Genomic DNA, 13,058 nt, shown 5'->3' with positions numbered 1-13,058 from the left:
TTAAGTCTGGGAAAGCCTTGGTAAATAGTTCCTTCATAAACTTGCAAACGTCTGCACCTTCTAGCCTTTCTGGTATTCCTAGTATTCTGAGGTTGTTTCGCTGTAGGCAGTTTTCTAAATCCACTATTTTTTGTTGCATATCATCTTTATAAAATTGTAAATTGATAGTTGTATAGCGCACTTCTCAACCGCAAGGGTCTCAAGGCGCTTGTACGAATACCGCTGTGGAACCCACCCTGGCTTTCCCTGTGAGGCGTCCACTCCTGGGCACCCCCAAGTTATAGGCCAGGCATCCTTATTGTTGTGGGGGCCGTTGTGGACGTTATTTTATCCATATCAGCTCTTTGTACCACCATTTCACCCTTGAGAACAGATATCCGCCCTTATGCTGCGCTAATTCTTTCCAAGAACTCATTACAGGTTTTTGCTATTCTCCTAACCGAATTTTGGAGTTGGCAGCAGGCAGTATGCGTCTTCTGATTTTCCATATGAGTCTCCGCTCTATTTTCTAATATTGATTGGTGAATCGAGATCAGCAATACTTCATCCGTGTTAGGAGGTAGAGCTGCAGCTCCCAAAGAATGTTCCTCAACACCTTGTGCATCAGGTGTGGTTTTTGGGGAGAGAGATATTTCCCACATGAAGCTCTTACACGTCTCTGCTTGAGTTGTCTCTGCCTTTTTTATTTTTTTCATCTCAGGTTTCTTCCACACCATGGTAGCATCCAAGCTTTTTTCTTCCAGTATTGAGTCCATTGTTGAGTCATTATGCTCACTACCTTAGCTCGTGATTGAGCCCTCCAGAGACCCACTTTTCTGCCCTTCATCTTGGTCTTCGTCTGACACATCTGATAGGTGTGAGAGCGAGTAAAAAAGTTCACCTGAGTCGCTCTACCTGTAGGCCTAATTTCCTCCTCTCCATTCAACCCCGGTTCTAAGTCATGACTGGTAGAAGAATTGAGAGCCAAGAGATCTAAATCTAAATCATTCACTCCTATATCCTGAATTTGTAAAACTGACTCTAGCTGCTGTATCAGGGTCTCAGACTGCCCCACGGGCAAACCTTCCCTCCATGATAGTAAAGTGGTTGTTTGTGTCTCTAATTTAACTTGAGGTTTTTGTTGACTCATAATGTTATGAGGCTCTTCAATACTCCCAGTACCCTCTACTGGCTCCCCCCGGTATTGCTTTTCCTTGGTTCTCATTTGTAGATAATGTCTTAAGTTTTTCTTTTCTGGATGCTGAAAACATTTGGGGAACTTTCTTCTTCCTGCATTCTCTCGCGTGCTCACCTCCGTGATTAGGGTATTCCAGATCTCCTACTGCCCACTCCTAAGATGCTTTTGTATTGCTACCTCCCTTCAGTATATCCTGTAGTCTATTGCGCAATCCTTGACCCTCTCGGTGGGGAAACGTTCTCCCCAGAAAACATCTCCCACCCTGACAGCAAAAAGTGGTACCCCCACGACCACATAGCTAAGTTTGTCACCAAGTGGCTGAGAAACTCTCTTCAAAGAGAATCTCGCAACACCATGAGATCTGAGTGCCCCCGTCCATTCATTGAGGGGAAGGTCTGCCAAACTCCAAATTTAGACCCCGACTTAATCAAGTTCCTATTTAAACTAGGCAAGGACCCAAGAAAAGGTCTGGAAAGAGCCCTTAAAACATGTCAAGACCACCTTCTTGACCTTCTGGGTCCCCTTACCAGAATCCTAGACCTCGCTGAGGAATCACACATTTCCAACACACCCCTAGACATTAACCTGATTAAAGGTTGGAGCCAGAGGGCCATTGTACTACTGGGTAATGCCAACTCCTCCCTCAATATTGAAAGGAGAAAATCTGTCCTCATCAGAATCAACCCAAAACTCGGGGACCTTGCGGAGAAAGAGCCATCATCTAAACCTAATGGCCTCCTCTTTGGTCAAGATATGATCAAAACTCTTGGCAAATATGTGGCGACCTTCACAGCCTTAGACAAAGCCCAAAACAACATGAAGCGTGTTTTTGGCCAGGCCGGTGGAAGAGGCCGTTCTTCCGGCCGAGGGAACTTCCGGCCTTTCACCTACGGAAGAGGAAGAGGTTCATCCGGTAGAGGTAGAGGCTTCTACCCCTCCAACTCCAGACAGTACTTCCCACAAAGAGGGAGAGGTTCACGCGGAAGAGGCTTCCCCGCTCGTGGTGCTCCCAACAACACCACCTCAAGTAAGTGCACTTCTTTCTTCTTCCCCTCCCAAGGTCGGGGGCAGACTAAAACTCTTCCTTCATGTTTGGGAATCCTTGACCCAAGATCCATTGGTTCTAGAAACAGTTCAGGGCTTCAAAATAGACTTCACAGAGATTCCCTTCCAATCTACCACTCCCAATCCTATGACTCTCTCTCCGGAACATCTAGAAATCGTCAAAGAAGAGGTTTCCTCTATGTTAAAGAAGGGCGCAATAATAGAGGTCCCTTGGTCTCAAAAGAATTTCGTAAGTACCCTTTTCCTAGTCAAAAAGAAAGACAAGGGTTGGCGCCCAGTAATAAACCTTCGAGAGGTAAACAAGTACCTCGTCTACCGTCATTTCAAGATGGAGGGCATCCATCTGCTCAGAGACCTTCTTCTCCATGGAGATTGGCTAGTCAAATTGGACTTAAAAGACGCTTATTTTACCATCCCCATGGCAATAGAACATCAGTCCTTTCTCCAATTCATCTGGGACAATCGCCTTTTTCAATTTCAGGCCCTCCCTTTCGGCCTTTCTTCCGCCCCTTGGTGTTTCACCAAAATCATGAGAACAATAGTCTCTATCCTAAGAACCAGGGGTATTCGTCTCATCATTTATCTAGACGACATACTAATAATGTCCCAATCTCACTCTCAAATTCTAGAAGACTTGCAAACCTCTATGAACCTCATAGAAAGTCTTGGGTTCATTATAAACAGGGAAAAATCAATCCTTTTACCCTCCAAATCTCTGGAGTTCCTCGGCTTCACCGTGGATACTTCGACCTGTCTTCTCTTACTCCCCAAGAAGAAGATTGCCAAAATTCGGAAAGAAATCAGATTTGTTCTCAATCATCACTCCTTATCCCTGAGAGAACTAGCCAGACTCCTTGGTCTACTCTCTTCCTCGATACAAGCTATCTTCCCTGGCCCCCTCAACTACCGTGCTCTTCAGAGAGTAAAAGCCAAAGCTCTCAAATCTGGACTTTGGTATGGAGACCAAGTCTCTCTAGACGAAGAAGCCAAACTGGAACTTTCCTGGTGGCTGGACAATTTGGACGCCTGGAATGGGAGAGCTATATTTGGTTCATCTCCAGACTTCGTTCTAGAGTCAGACGCCAGCCTTCACGGTTGGGGTGCTCGTCTCCTCGACCAGGACACTCGTGGTATATGGACCCCTTCGGAATCTTCCTACCACATACATTTCTTAGAAATGACAGCCGGGCTCTATGCACTGATGAGCTTCAGACAATCTCTCCAAGGCAGATCCGTTCTCCTGAAGATGGACAACGTTTCGGCAGTCTCGTATATCAACCGTCTTGGCGGTACGAAATCTGCCGACCTATCGGACCTAGGCAAGAAACTCTGGATGTTCTGTCTGGAACACAAGATTTCCCTGAGGGCAGAATACCTCCCCGGGAAATCCAACCTCTCCGCAGACTGGAACTCGAGGTTCCTAGTAGACTTCAGCGATTGGAAACGCAATCCGACCATTTTCAATTCCCTGACCGACCTTTGGGGCCCCTTCGATGTGGACCTTTTCGCGAGTCGCTTGTCCTCCCAACTTCCACAGTATTTCAGTTGGATGCCAGACCCGGGTGCTCTCGCTGTCAACGCTTTTCTCCAACCTTGGGCCCCCCTCAGACCCTACGCCTTTCCCCCCTTTGCCATGATTCAGAGGGTTCTTCAGAAAGTGAGACAAGAACAGTGCTCCCTGGTCCTGATAACCCCTTTCTGGCCGTCTCAAGCATGGTTTCCCACAACCTTGGAACTCTCTTACGACATTCCTCTCCTAATCCCGGCCTCTCAAGGTCTCCTCCTAAACGCAAACGGAGAAGATCACCACCTGGTTCTTTCAGGGAGCCTGAACCTTCTTGCTTGGAAAGTGTCAGGCAATCTAACCAATTGTCTGGACTTTCGTCATCTGCTCTTACACTCCTCGGAGAATCTTGGGCACCTGGAACACACTACAGATATAATAACATCTGGAAAAAATGGTCTAGTTGGTGCTTGGAAAGGGACTTGGATCCCGTGGAAGCTCCTATCGTTAATATAGTCAATTTCCTTGCGGAACTTTTCGACAGTGGTCTCTCTTATAGATCCATTAACTGTTATAGGTCTGCCATTTCCGCAGGTCACTCTATTGTCAACGGTAAAACGGTAGGTAAAAACCCTATTGTTTGTAGGGTCCTTAAAAGTATCAGACTTAAAAGACCCCCCAGGCCTAAATATCAATCTGTTTGGGATGTTAAATTGTTACTTGACCTTTTTTGCTCCTGGCCTGATAATTCCCTTCTTAACAGAAAATGTCTTTCACTTAAACTTGCCTCTCTTCTTTGTTTAATCTCCTGTCGCAGAGTTTCAGATGTTAAAGCTCTGGACATCTCCAATAGATGTTATGACATGTTTGGTGTCAGATTTGAAATTTTTAGGAGAACTAAGACCATGTCTGACTTTATCTTCTATCCACGTTTTGATTTTTGTAAAAAGCTCTGTGTGGTTGATTGTATGAAGGAATATAAGTTCCAAGATGTCTAATCTGCGACCCCCTGATGCAAATCAACTCCTTGTTTCCTACGTTAAACCCTTTAAACCCATCTCATCCTGCTCTATCGCAAGGTGGGTTAAATTGGCTATGAATTTCGCTGGTATTGACCTTTCAAAATTTCAAGCTCATTCACTAAGAAGTGCAATGGCCAGCAAATCATACTGGTCAGGTGGTAAGTTGGATACTATTCTTAAAGCTGCTGATTGGTCTAATGCTTCTACCTTCGCTCATCATTATTGTAAACCAATTGAACATGTTTCTGATGTTGTGATTCAAGGCTACCAACATGCATAATGTAGCCTCCTGTCTTGTAATGAAATTGCGATTCTCCTATTAACATGACCAGAGAATCTGGATTTCATTAAAGACACGGAGGCTAACATTATCCCTCCCGTCCCTCCCTTGAGGGATATTGAGGATTAATTTGGTTTACAATATTTTAAATGTTTCATACCTTTAACCTTTGCTTCTCTTTTGCTTCTGAAGGTTTCCTTGTGCTTTTCTTGATTTGCTTTATTTTCTTTCAGACAATTCGAATTGATGACTCGCAATGGATTTGACAAGTTTCAAGTATGTTTCAAGTATACTCCCTTCAAGTTTCAAGATGTGTTCTTCGTTCGAGGCATTCTAAAAGAGGCTGATCTTTCTTGGCACACGCCTTTTATGGACACTGTTATGTCATTTAGTTCTATTCTAAACCTTTGTGATGTAAGCGGCTGTGAGCTGCATTAAAAAGATTAATGCATAATGTTAGCCTCCGTGTCTTTAATGAAATCCAGCTTCTCTGGTCATGTTAATAGGAGAATCGCAATTTAACTTGAGGTTTTTGTTGACTCATAATGTTATGAGGCTCTTCAATACTCCCAGTACCCTCTACTGGCTCCCCCCGGTATTGCTTTTCCTTGGTTCTCATTTGTAGATAATGTCTTAAGTTTTTCTTTTCTGGATGCTGAAAACATTTGGGGAACTTTCTTCTTCCTGCATTCTCTCGCGTGCTCACCTCCGTGATTAGGGTATTCCAGATCTCCTACTGCCCACTCCTAAGATGCTTTTGTATTGCTACCTCCCTTCAGTATATCCTGTAGTCTATTGCTGAGCGGGGTATCAGACATCCCCCTGCTTTTACCTCCACGTGCTGTTTTTTCACCGCATTTTCAACGTATTTTGCTGTTCTTCTTTACTCTTTGATATACTGGCTCTGGAAGCTCTCCAGTTCTCAATGAGCTCCGCATTTACTTAGTAGCGGTGTTGCCCCCGGCATACACAACAAAACAGCGCTGACCCCGGTGGACTCACCACCCCTTCCCTGCTCGGCTCGGCCTGCTGGGCCCACATCCAGTGCCCCCGGGTTACAGAGGCAGAGAAATCACGCTTTGACGCTTCGATCCTAATCTCCGGGCTCCGAGCTCCACAGCCCCAGATTCCAGCTATGTTACGGGGTCCTCAGTCAGCACAGGTGTTTTACCCCTCTGACATGCCTCCTTCAGTCACCGGGCTCTCGAGTATAGTCTGCACAGTTTTTCTTTTCCATACTTTCCATTGTAGAAAAAGTTTCCATTAAAATGGTGCTTTCCTTCATGCCGGTTTCATATCCTGTTTTATGTTTTAAACCCTTAAGTTACCTTAATGTGGAGTTTAATGAGGAGAGGGGAAATGCTGAGGAGCTCATCGCTCACACATCCACCTCGGACGCCATCTTTGCCCCAGTCCTTTATCCAATTCAAATGATATTTTACTAACACATAGGGTTGGATGGAATGGTCCAGTATCAGTGGACCTACAAGAGGACAATGTCATTGTGAACTTTAAAAGCCCACATTTGGTCCACTGATTGCATTTTGATTCAGTGGGCAATGCCGAAGGTGGGAAGGGCATTGACATACTGCCATTAGGATATTTATTATAAATCTAGCTTTGTCAACATGCCTCAACAGTCTCTCCTGAAGAAAAGTCCCTGACTTTAATGTCCCAGTCCAACAGATTTGTTATTCTTGATAGGCAAGACTTACTTAAGGCCAATGGGGAATTCTATTTTCTAGGGGGAATTCTATAGTCTAGTCCAAGCTGATGAAGATATCAGAGCAGACCTTTGTTCTGGCACTTGGATAAATGTTGATAGTTCCTCCAGGGCAGTAGCTGAACCAGAATGTAGTCCCCTCCCACCAGTAGAGGGCAAAAAGTCTAATCTTAGATGAATTGGCCTTGGAGTTATGAGACCAATGCAGGTGGTTACCAAGCCACGCCCCAGTTCTACTGGAAGGCAGGGGGAGTTAAAAGGTACAGAATTGCCCTTAGCTACTAATTTTACCACACAGTTTGGGGTCAACTTTAAGGGAGAAAATTAGTCCAGTCCCTAGTCAACCTAGCCACCACCACTCACTAAGATTTGGTCATGCAAAGTCATAGGTGTGGGCTCCATATACTGCTCGGATTAGGGCCAATTTACAGGTTCACATGATCACTGTCTCTTTCAGGAATCTTTGAGCACCGTGCAGGCCCATTGTGTCTCTTATGTAAATTTTAGCAAGGAAGCAGTCACTAAGGGCAAGTGCAGACCATTCGAGGATTAACTACATGGGCTAGTTCAACCTTTGGCTGTGTCCACAAAGAGATTATGATTACTAACCATGGCATCCTATGTGTCAGTTTAACATTTCCCCCTTCACTGGTCATCCATGGATACAGCATCTACCTCAGACCAGTGGGGAATAAACAGGAAGGATCAACTATTGGGACATTGTCATTGCACTTAGCACTCCACCACGGAAGCTGCATTCAAAAATGCGGTTGGGGATATTTTTTTAAGCTCTTTATAATAGTATTATTAACTTATTGCAGGAGGATGACAATCTATGGCTAATCCCCCATCTACAATTCCTCCTATTAGAAAATGGAAGCCCCTGGCCCTTTAATTAAGCATCCTTAATCTTGATCATAGCATCCAAGCATGCAACGTTAAAACTTTTTCTGATAAAGATGGGAAACACACCTACAACTGGATCTTTTGTACCAGCCTAATAGACTATATATTATTTGGTTGTAGGATTGTGGGAAATAATTCTTGGTGATATGATAGTAACACCCAGTCATGATGCGATCATAACACCCTAGTTTTCACTGCGACCTTTCCAGAATGCAAGGGGCTGGCTGGCCGCCCTAACCCCATCAGCTTCAATCTGCCTCTAGCTCCCAACTGGCACAGAGTAAAATTGTATGCTATTGCCACTTTCAAACACTTGTTAGGTCCAGTATATATAACCTAGTGGAGTCTACCCTTGGGAAATTGCTTAGTGTGGACTTGGTTTTAGTCTAGAATGAGTCTCTGCAGAAAATCGGGGAGCTAAATACACTTTTGTTTGATGGTCTCAATCATGATTACCTGATAGATGTTAAGTTAGTTTAAGGCAGGAGAACAACCCCCTCCTGGTTTAACCGCTCCTGCAGAAAGACAAAGTGTGAATTGGTTTACTCTCTTAAGCAACAAGAAAAAAGGTACATTTTTGCCAGGAGGGAGTCCTATAAAAAGCTAATAATGAAGCTAAAATGGATTGGGATCAAAGGAGATGGAAAAGCCTTTTGGCTGCAGAGAAAATGGACAATCAGCGCACGTTCCTGAATCTAGTAGCCAATGGGAGCACGGAGAGGTACTGTTCTATAGAAAATAATATAGCAGCTGTTGACTGGATAGCACATTTTTCTGTCCTTTACACCATAGTAGAAGGAGATTGTGCCACTGCAGTAGAAGTGATAGACCCCCCTGAGATCGGGACTAAATTGATGAATGTAAGTGCTGAGCAGCTAGTTATCACAATTGAGGAAGTGTGCTTAGCAATTACAAATCTTAAAAATCTGTTTCTAAAAAATCACCAGGGAAAATAAGATCATCAGTGATTTGTACCTCTTCGTGATTGATTTGCGGGTGTTCAAATTTTATATTATTTTTCAATGCTATCCTATGCGCGACCCCAATTCCCTCTACCTTGGTGAAAGCTGAAATTATTCCCATCTACAAGAAGGTTTCTCCTCTCCTACCTGCCAACATTAGGCTGATTATCCTCACTTACAATACACAAACGTTGTTTTACAGAATTATGCTAGACCGATTACAATAGTGATTGGAGGCCAACAACACTCTCACCCTATAAAAAAGCTGGCTTCCATGATAGTACTTTCACTATTGACCATGTGTTTAGGCCACAACTGTTATATCAGAAGACAGTGGCCCTTGAGGTTGGATGGCTATACGTGGTGTTTGCAGATTTACAATCTGCCTTTGACTTGGGGCCCTGGACACGTTGTTGTGAATGTTAAACAACATAGGGATTCCAAATGATCTTTTCATGATGATTATCAGTTTGCACAAGGATAACTTTGCCCAGTTCAGATATGGTAGGCTGGGTGAAGTAACAGAGCCATTTCCTGTCCTGAGAGGAGTGAGATAAGATTGTATCCTTGCCCCAACCCTCTTTACCTTGCACGTAAATGGCCTAAGAGCCCACTTAAATGCTTGTGAGAAAGATGCCCTAAGATTGGCCATCATGAAGATCCCTGCCCTAAGGTTTGTGAGCGATACAGTTTTCAGTTTTTAACGTCTTTATTTCGATTTTTCATCATAAAAGACACACATATGCACAAAATTACTTTAAATACAATTAGTACAACGAAGTCATAAGATCATAAATATTTAAATACATATACTAACCAAATCAAAAAGAAACAAGGCAATTAAGATAAAGACAAAACAGATCTAGTTAAAAATCTCAATTAAACATACTTATAAAGACGTCAGGGGGAATTTTTAAAACATTTGAGCATATAAAAAATAGCAGATCATCAATACTGATAAAATCATAGGCCAGAAAAACCAGTAGGGTATCACGGTATACAGGTTATTTAGGTCAAGATACTATGAGCTAACTGATTGATTTTATCCTTATCAACCAAGCCCACCCAAGGAATTTAGCCAATCCTATGGTTAGCCATTCAGATGTGTTGGTTCTCAGGATATACAGTGCTTCACTACTCACTCGGGTGTTAAGTCTAGTACATATAGGTTTCAGCCATTTATTACGTGGTTCACAATAAGCAGAACAAACAAATAAAAAGTGGCCAACTGTTTCCTTACAAACAGTACAACAGGGACAGAAACTTGACTCTGACCTCTGCCAGCCGCTAGTAAAAACCCTCAGCGGCAGTGTACCTACACGGAACTGATGATATAGCTTCCTATCTAATGTTTTAAGGATAACATCCCAATATACTTCTTTATTAGGTACTACTTTGTGGAGCAAGAACTGGCCTGTCAAATTCATTTTCTCAGAAAATGCCACATGTTCCGTTTTTACCATGGACCAGAAGAGAAGTTTGAATTCATTTTTAGTAGGGAAGGTTTGAGATCCCGGCTCCGACCAAAGCAAGGGGAGACCCATTTCAGTGAGAGTGTTCTTAATTAGCTTTAGCCAAGGTATGCCACCTGCCCCTTGTTGCGTTCTCACATCCTGTAATTCACGGGCAAACATGGCCAACTCCGGGGTGGACCAAATACGTCTCCATAATGCCACCATCCTATAGAGGGCCTGGTGTTTAATGGTATGCATGCCCATGTCCATCAGGAGAGGAAGAACTGGTGTTGAGGGGGGGAGACTAACTAGGTTTCGGAGGAATTTATTCTGTATCCTATCCAGGACAGACAGGTCCACACAACCCCAAATATCGGCCCCATATAATATGGCTGAACTGATTTTAGCACTATAAATTTTAAGTGCGGGCAGTACTCTTTTAGTCAGGGAACACCGCTGCTCTTTAACTAGACAACCAGTCAGGCGGGCAAATTTCAGACAAAGCCCCGCTACTTGATCTTTCCATTGTAGCCTATAATCCAAAGTAACACCAAGATAAGTCATTACATCAACCTGCTCCAGTCTAGACCCATTCATTAAAACATGTCCCCTCAGTGGCTTTTTCTTAGTTAGGACCATGAACTTGGTTTTATTAATATTGATCTCAAGATCATTCATAGTACAAAAGTCCATGAATTTATTTATTGCTACCTGTAAACCCTTCTGCGTCTTGGCCAATATGAGGGTATCGTCTGCAAAAATTAAAAGAGGGAATTTGGACCCACCCAATGAAGGAGCATCGGTGGGGGTATCTGAGAGAAACTTTACCACCTGGTTGATGAAGAGTACAAATAGGGTGGGGGCCAGGACACAACCCTGCCTCACACCGCGAGTTACGGGGAAGGATTCGGTAACCTGGCCCTGGTGACCCCATCTGACTCTTGCAAAGTTACCCTCATGCATCCTGATGGTAAGCTCTAATAGAGCACTAGGGACCCCCATCCTTCTCAGTGCTGCCCACATCTTCTCTCTGGGGACCAGATCAAACGCTGATTTGAGATCCACAAATGTGTGCTCTAAAACCCGCCTGCATTGGAGACAGAATATCTACTTCTGTCATCCACGAGTGGATTTTCCCTAACAGCATTCTAGCTATTACTTTTTGTAGGGCGTCGATGAGGCTGATGGGGCGATAGTTTCCCGCATCAGATCTATCCCCTTTTTTGTGCACTGGCAAAATTTCGGCCCCTTTCCAGGAATTTGGGATCCTGGTCCCTCTAGCTATAGCATTTGCTAAAATTAATATATACGGGACCCAGTGTGTTTGATCATATTTGAAGAGGTCCGCAGGGATGCAGTCCATGCCAGGGGCTTTGCCATTCTGCACTTGTTTAAGAGCAGAAATAGCTTCAGTTTCAGTAAAAACAATGTGATCAAGTGAGGCCGCCTCAGACTGCACACTGGCATCTTCCCTAATGGTAGTAAGGGAGATCCGTTCCGTGTGGCTGAACTGTGCCTCGTAGTGCTTGACCCATTGCTCTGCCGAAACATGGTTTACTGGAATATGTAGTTCTCCCGCCCCACCCCATTTCACAACTTCCCAAAATTTCTGTTGGTTAGAAGAGGTACTTGCCTGGTATAAATCTAACCAACGCTGGTCATCCCATTTAATTTTTGCCTCTTTTAGTGCTTTCTTATAATTCACCCTGGCTATCCTTATATCCGGGCATGATTTAGATTTAATGGCCTTTAACAGAGAGCTGTGGGCAATACTACATGTCTTATCATACCATTTCAACCTAGATTCTGCTGGGACATTTTTCCCTCCTTTCACAGGTTTGCTATTCAAAACACCGATGGAACAACTGCTCGTTTAATCCTATGTTTAATAGATTCAGCAGGCAGAGGACCTGGATATCAATCTAGCAAAGACCAAATATATGGTATTCCATCCCTGCACGACAACTAGTGTTTCCATCAAAGGGATTCTGCTTGAACGGTTGAAAACAATTGAATACCTTGGGATCACCCATACTGTGCAGTTGGAGCGGGCCACCCATATCTCCAGGAGTAGACCATACTGTAGCAGTATGTAGGGGACTCTCAAAATCACAAAGGGGTTCTCTATCAAGACCTGCCTTCCTGGTGCTCCAAGTTTACAAACATCTTTACGAGGTTGAGTCGTGGGAGCTCAAGGACGTGAACACCCTCATGGTTGCCAAGAATCCTTTTCTGAGGCAACTATTTGATCTCCAAGTTAGTACTTCTCTTTTTTCCCTTGAGTTGGATGTCGGGCTCAGACCAATTTCCGAAAGAGCTGGCATTAGACCAATCCTATATTGGAGAAGGATCTGAGCCATTCCTGAATGACACTCCGACCGACAAGGCTTGGAAGAAATATTTAGGAGATCAGGGCCCAGAAATCTTCCCTGGATTAAGTATTTCATTGAAAACTTAAGGAAAATGATGAACTGTGTACTATAGGATGCTGCAAGGGGGTCATTTGCCCTCATCTCTAAAGTAGACTTAAAGCAAAATTATGTACAGCTTATACTTAGCACCCTACTATTCACTAACACATTGGGCTCCCTGATTGACTCCTACCTTCAGTTGAAGGATGACTACAATGCAGAGCAATTTCTTGATGAGATACAGCCAGCACTGGCAAGGAAGCTTTTCATTCAGTTTATGCTCACTGCCAGTTGGGTTCGGGCCATGCACACCACAGAGAGGGATTGCTTGTCCTGTAGTATGTCTAATGAAACCGTGACTCATTCTCTTCTTTTGCTCAGCTTATAAGAAGGCGCAGTGAAATCTATCAGATTTCACTGCGCCAATTCTAGGACACCACTGCATCAAATCCTTAATCCTGCCTTTTAGCAGGCATAAGGTGAGTCAGTGCTATAATCATAGCCCTACCCCTGCCTTGCTGGAGTTGCTGCATGCATCCGACACAACTCCAGCA

The sequence above is a fragment of the Lissotriton vulgaris genome, chromosome 1_1 (genome assembly GCF_964263255.1).
Source record: "Lissotriton vulgaris chromosome 1_1, aLisVul1.2, whole genome shotgun sequence".
Taxonomy (NCBI): domain Eukaryota; kingdom Metazoa; phylum Chordata; class Amphibia; order Caudata; family Salamandridae; genus Lissotriton; species Lissotriton vulgaris.
Note: the sequence above shows the minus strand (reverse complement) of the source record.